The sequence below is a fragment of the Lithobates pipiens genome, unplaced genomic scaffold (assembly GCF_037356315.1).
Source record: "Lithobates pipiens isolate NorthernLeopardFrog02 unplaced genomic scaffold, aLitPip1_a1.2 Scaffold_19, whole genome shotgun sequence".
Taxonomy (NCBI): Eukaryota; Metazoa; Chordata; class Amphibia; order Anura; family Ranidae; genus Lithobates; species Lithobates pipiens.
The window spans coordinates 25,016,120-25,023,109 of record NW_027507764.1 but is presented as its reverse complement, the minus strand read 5'-3'; positions in this window follow the sequence as shown (position 1 = coordinate 25,023,109).

Here is a 6,990-nt window from a genome sequence, read left to right as displayed (position 1 = left end):
CTGTATGCCTGCGAGATAAGACCTGATGGTACCAGCGGACAAAGCCAACTCACTGTGGCAATAGGCAGCAAATGTCATGACAGATGTGATATCCCACAGCCCGCTGGTAGGATGCTGCCTCAAAAACCTAAGAAAGCTCCTCCACCCCGTAGAGTAGGCTTTGAACGTGTTGCTGGATAAGGATGCGTTGGCCAAAGGGATCGCCTGTGTCCAGAATCTTGTCAGTCCATGGTGAGCAGGTAAAATGGAGGGACCGGCTTGCCCACCCGTTCTGCTTCCGGGCGCTGCAAGAAAAGTTGATTGAATTTAAAACGTGACAATGCATCAGCAGCCCTGTTGAAATCCCCACTGATGAATTCCCCCTGAAAATGGAACCTGTGAGTCAAACCCCCCAACCAAGTCAATCTGCGCACGAAAGTTTATGATGACCAGGGACCCTGACCTGCCTTTGATATTGGCAGTGGCCAGATTGTCTGTCTGAAAAAGATGACTGAACTTCTCCTCCCCCCCCCCCCCCCCAGCCCCCAAGTGACTGCTGATGCCACAATTGGGTAGATTTCAAACAATGCTGAAGTTTGCGCAAATTTTGGCAACTGGAACACCTCCCGGGGCCAACGGCCGGCCAGCCATTCAACCCCACACATGGCCGCAAACCCCCCTGGTGCTGCTGCATCAGAGAATACCCTAGGTGAAGAGCTGGAAGGCTGAGGCATGCGCAACGAAATGCCATTCCAGTCCTGCGGAAACCGATCCCACATGACCAAGTCGGCGCATGCGTCAGCTTGCAAGCGTCCACATCCTGAACGAGGGGCAAGAGGGCCAATAATCTGGAAACAAAAGCCCTGCCTTGAGGAATGATTTTCATTGCATGATTGAGCATGCCCAAGAGGGACTGCAACTCCCTTTTTGAACGGACGGGAGATCGTACGAACGCATGGACGGTCGGACGAATTCTGTCCAGCTTCTCCTTGGCCAAGCTCGCAATCATGCGACTGGAATCCAGCGTGATGCCTAAAAAATTGATATTGGCGGGACCTTCCACTTTGTGGACAGTCAATGGCACGTTTAATTCCGTGAACAAACTCATGAGACACTGCAGATCCCTAGGTGGCCGACGGGGATCCTCCACGAGCAAAAAAATCATCAAGGTAGTGCACCACCCCCGACAGCCTTTGTGATGACCCAGGATCCAATGGAGAGCCTGGGCGAAAATGTTGAACAAATAGGGACTGCTTTTGGCCCCAAAATTTAATTTAGTGGCAAAATAGTAACAGTCACGCCACCTGATGCCATGCCATTGCCAAAGCACCGGACTGATCGGTAGTAGCTTGAACGCATCGGCAATGTCCACCTTGGATATCCAAGCCCCTTTTACCTGACTGAAGAATGAGCTGAATGGCTGAATCTACAGAAGAATATTTCAAAGAAAACTCTTCAGAAGGAATCAGTGAATTGATACTTGGGACGAGTGAAAAATAAGGACACATTTTCCAATAAATACAGTCAAATTTATTGGAAAATTTACCACACACAACCCGATAGGGCTGACCCTCCACATAATGAACGGTGAGGACGAAAAAGGCCCGATCACAAAACATTTGGCTACTTCTTCTATTTCCAACAAATGGTCTACTAATGAGGCATGGTGGTCAGCAGACAAAAGATTCCTACATTCGAATGTCCCCGTAGGCAAAGTGATCAACCCTGTACGGAAACCAACCGTGAAGCCATCTAACAGAAATTGCCTGACATCTGCGCATGGGTGATCCTCTAAATAGCCCCCTAAGGTGGTAACATCCACCTGGCTTAGTCATGCAGTCCCAAATGGTTTGACCAGACAGGAAGATTTAGGATGAGCACGGAAACAATTGAAACAAGCATGCATGAGTCTACACTGGTTGTAATTGCAGCCAGCATGGTTGAAGTTGTTGCATACCTGCGATTTCCCTAAAAAATGAATGGTCCTACCCAGCTTGCCCACCTGGCCTGAAGGTCCTGTGGAAGAGATACCAACCCCCTGCCTAGTAACCCCTGACGGGCCCAGGGCCTCAACCACAGTACACCAAGCAGAGGTATGCACGAAGACTGACAGGAGATGCATACCGGGGATTTCTGATTGGCAAAATGTTGGCAGAAAAGCTCCATATCTATCTACGTTGCTCCAACACATAACCATTGGAACTGAGCCCAAGTGGCCACCACCTTGGCTGAAAAAGACCGGTGGTAATCATAAAAACTGCAACCCCCATATTTGTGTGCCAGATCCACTACCTTGTGTAGATATAGATCCAACTCCACCCTCCTGTCTGGACTGACTGCACAAATAAATGTCACGGAAAATGCCGAAAGCCAGCACAAACTCAGCTACATTGAGTTTGTGATCGAGTCTGGGGTCCTTGACTTTCAGCACAACCGACACCTCACCGCAAGCAAAAGACTTGTTTTCGGTGATGTCTTGCAATGCAATCAGTAAGGAAGCTAAATTCACATCCTTCCCTTCCACAATGTCCTCCTTCAAATTTGCAGGAATGAAGTGAGCTGGTGAAACAGACGGGGGAGCTGCCAAAGGAGACGGAGCTGTGATAGGCAGGGAAATGGCCACGTTACCTGTGGGAGCACTGGGAAGGACTGGAGCTGGGGACACAGTTATCGCCTGCGCTCTGGCCGCATGCGCTTCCACCACCTCCTCCATTCTGTCCTGCATCTGAGACATAGAAGTGGATAACGTGTTTAACAATGCGTGAATCTGCGTGAGCGAATTTTGCACTGAAAACTGCGACATGCTGTTAGCAGGGAGTGGCTGATCCAACCTAGAGCACAACAGTCTAAAAAGTTCATCCTTCCTGGCCGTGGCCGGAAAAGAAATTCCCCCTGCGACGAAGCTCTGCCATGCGCCTGGGCACCGTCCAGCTCCTCAATGATGGGGTGCTGCCGTGCACAGACCCCCCCGGTGACGGATGGAGGAATAAACGCAAATTCGTCACTCTGATACATGTGACATGATGAATCTGTGGTGAAAAAACACAAGAAACATGAGGAGCTACATACCCCCCCCCCCGAATGCACGGACCTAACCATAACAAGGGTGTAGTTATGTAACAACCAGCGCGTGAATGAAACCTGATGTGCCACCCTCCTGAATGTGTGTGCTGAGTGAGCCTGAGCAACCTGTGGCGCTAAGACAGGTAATTCATAACGAACACCTCAGGGTTACAATGCCCACAGAGCGTGGTGGGTACAGAAATAAGAGTAGGAAGTGAAGTGCAACGTATGACGTATGAAATGTTGGGCGCGGTCCTATATGCTATGAAAAATAAGTGAATCCTGGCCCGTAAGGATCTAAAGTCGAGTTGGACCCTGACCTGAAATATATATATATATATATATATATATATATATATATATATATATATATATATATATATATATATATATATATATATATATATATATATATATATAGAACCCATGAAACTGAAAGAACACACGCACCTGCTGTTTATGCGTAAAGCTGAGACAAGACGATCGAATCACCCGCGAGGTGATGTACCTAACATAAGGTAACATGACAGACAGAAAAACCGAACACATCACTTACCCTGCTGGAGAAATGTTAACACTGAAAAAAAAGACCCTGACAAACCTGACGCCCCCCATCCCTGAAAAACACCTGATTTGGAAGAAAAAAAAAAGCAAAGCATGGCTCCCTGAGAATCAGACAAACGCCTGTGCTAGGAACAGAACCTGTGAAACAACATTAAAAAGGAAATAAAGGTAAAATTACCAAACGACCACCAGATTCCCCCCCTGCCAAACACCCCCCTCCCCCACCCCAGCTGCTAATGACAGAAAACCTATCCCCCACACTGAGCCCACAAATGCACATGCTGCTTGCGCCCAGACGCCCCTGAATGCTCCTGATAGCACTGTGTCACCCTGGAAAACTCCAGTGGCCAAGAAGAGCACCCCCCCCCCCGGCCGCCCCCCTGTGGTATAGCCACCAGACAGCGATGTAGCTGCTCTCTCCCCATACACATCCACCCGTGCCTGCGAAGAGGGAGGTGAAGAAGAAAAAAACAGGCACACTTGGAATCTTAGTGCAAGGGAAATAACAACAAATGTATACAGTTCCCAGGTCCTTGAATGAATGGTTTGAAAAACAAATGAATGAATGAGCACTATAGAAATGATCCCAATGTAAATCCCAAAGCAGATGTGTCATCCAAACGTACATAGTATGTATTACTATATATGAGGGCCGAGGATCTTCTTCAATACATTGAGACCGGGGCACAGCAGTATTTCATAATATACTGTGTTGGATGATAGGGCATGGCAGTATTTCTGTTTCATGATATACCGTGCTAGATGAGAGGGCATAGCAGTATTCTATGATATACTGTGCTGGATGGTATAAGGTATGCTGTGCAGTGTTGTATGATACTGACAGCAGCAGCGTGTCCCAGTGACCTGGCTGTCCACCTCAGCATGGCAACAGCCAGGCGTGAGGAGACCGGCCGTGGAATAGTGCTGCCTGCTCAACCAACGGAGCCATCAGCGCAGCCCCCACCCCATCACCACCACCACCTACCTCCAGCCTGTCTGTCCGTCTGTCAGATTATAGGCCGAGTGCTGCGGTTTTGCGGCAACCACGGCTGGAACGCAAAAACGGAAGTACGTCACCGGAAATGACGTTGTGACCCGGAAATAGCTACAGATGCTGCCCCTGACAGGGAAGGAAGGCTAAATAGTGCCGTGCTCCTTCCAACATAGTTCCTTCCAAATCCTAATGTTCATGCCAGAAATGATTCTTCCATAACCACAACCAAATCCGCAGTGTGTCAACTTCTGGAAGCTTCGGTAGCTATAGACAAAGGATTGGTTATCCTTCACCTCCAAAAACATGCCTTGCCATGTTGGCTGCTTCAGGTGCCTTTTTTGCTATTTTTTACAGCCAGCAGCTTGTTTGACTCCTGGTTTTGATACGAGAAATCCCTTGGCAATAGCCACTATGAAATAATCCGATGATAAACAAGTCTGTCCAAGGACACTTGGTCTTGTGCACTTTTCATACTAGTGCAGCTGGTGCTAGATGAGTTTCATGTGCTGGGCATTGTTGTTGTGATGTTGCAGCTTTGGGAAGACATATCCAAGACAAATTTTTTTTCATCTGTCAATGTCTCGTGCCAGTCCTCCCAGGCACATCTGAAGAACTAGACTACAAAATGGATGCCACGAATACAGGATCTGAATCCAGGCCCACAGCTCCAAGGCCCACAGCTCCAAGGCCCACAGCTCCAAGGGCCCTTTGAAATGTGGTGTAATGTTTTGACCGGATTCAGGTGGGTGCTGCTGGTTCCTGGTGCTATCTTCTGGGGTCCAGAATAGGAGCCTGTTCACCGCTCCCAGAACATTGTCTTCCATAATTCCTGAAGGATGTGGGGAGGTGCTCTAATGCAGAAAAGTTCACCTTCTGGGTCCTGCTCTGGTCCTCCCCACTGCTAAATGTGAACAATGGGCCCAGTGAATGGATTCTGTACACAGTGGTCATGAGGAGTAGCAGGTCTTAGCCCTTGTACACACGGACGGACATTCTGACAACCAAATCCGTTGGATTTTGTCCGAAACTGTTGCATACACACGGTCGGACAAAGTTGTTGTAAAATCCGATCGTTCAGAACGTGATGACTTTATTTCATTACGACGGGACTACATTCAGGCTAGTAGCCAATAGCTTTGGTCTAGGATTTTGATCTGAGCATGCGTGGCACTTTGTCCGATCGGAATTCTCTACACATGATCGGACAAAGTCCGATCGGATCATGTTGTCGGAAAATTTTATAGCCCAGCTGGAAAACTTGGTCCGTCGGATACTCAGACGGAAACAGTCTGATGGAGCCCACACACTGTCGGATTATCCGACAACACGGTCCTATCGGACATTGTCCATCGGAATAGCCGACCGTGTGTACAAGGGCTTAGAGAAAGCTGTGGATGCACATTAAGTATGCTGTAGCAATTATTCTTAGACTGTCACTCCACTAGTTTCTGAAGAAGATGCTTCCCTCAATCACCCTAATAATCAAATTTAGAGGGCTGGATTTCCTTTTATTTTAACAGCACAGCTAACCCAAAGTATGCTGCCAGTTCAAACTTTAGGGACAGACACACTTGTAGGCTACTTGGTACAATGATTAAATCCACCATACCACATTGTGAGCACTCCAGGAATGTATACATTCGCCAATAAGTACTATACAAACTTTTGTTGTCGTTACATTTTTATTGAATTAAGGAAAAAGGGTTATGGATAAGGCCAGTCACAGTGACAGGATAATATGACGTTACCAGTAAGGACGATAAACGTAGTTACTGTATTTATTTTATACTGAAATTCCACATAGGAAGATCATACCATCCATCACTATGATCGAGGTCAAAAACAGAGACATCATAGTTGAGGATACATAAGAAGAAAATATAGGGAGTAAAGAACAGCAGTCTATGGAGGATGGTCTATGGTCCTCTGAAGATCACACCATCTCTCACCATGATTGGGGTCAAGAACTGAAGGACATCAACGTTGATGTTACAGGAAAAGAAAACCACAGGAAGGAAAGATCAGCAGTCTATGGAGGTTGTATAGGTTGTCCTCTATTCTGATTCCACACAGAAAGATCAAACCTCCTTTCACAATGATCATGGTCAAGAACTGTTGTCAGGGTATCACTGTCTATTTCTCTATGGAGGAATGGGAGTATTTAGGACACAAAGATCTCTACAAAAATGTCATGCTGAAGAATCAGCTGCCTGTCATGTTTCAGGTCAGTCAATAGCCAAGCCAGGGGTCAGTAGAATCAGTCCGAGATAGGTACAGGAGCAAGCCGGGCCATACATTGACAGTTTCTCATTTTAACTTTTTCAATCAAAAGTTTAAACTTCTCTACAGATCTATGTTAACACTTTCTATTTATTTATTTCTTTCAAAAG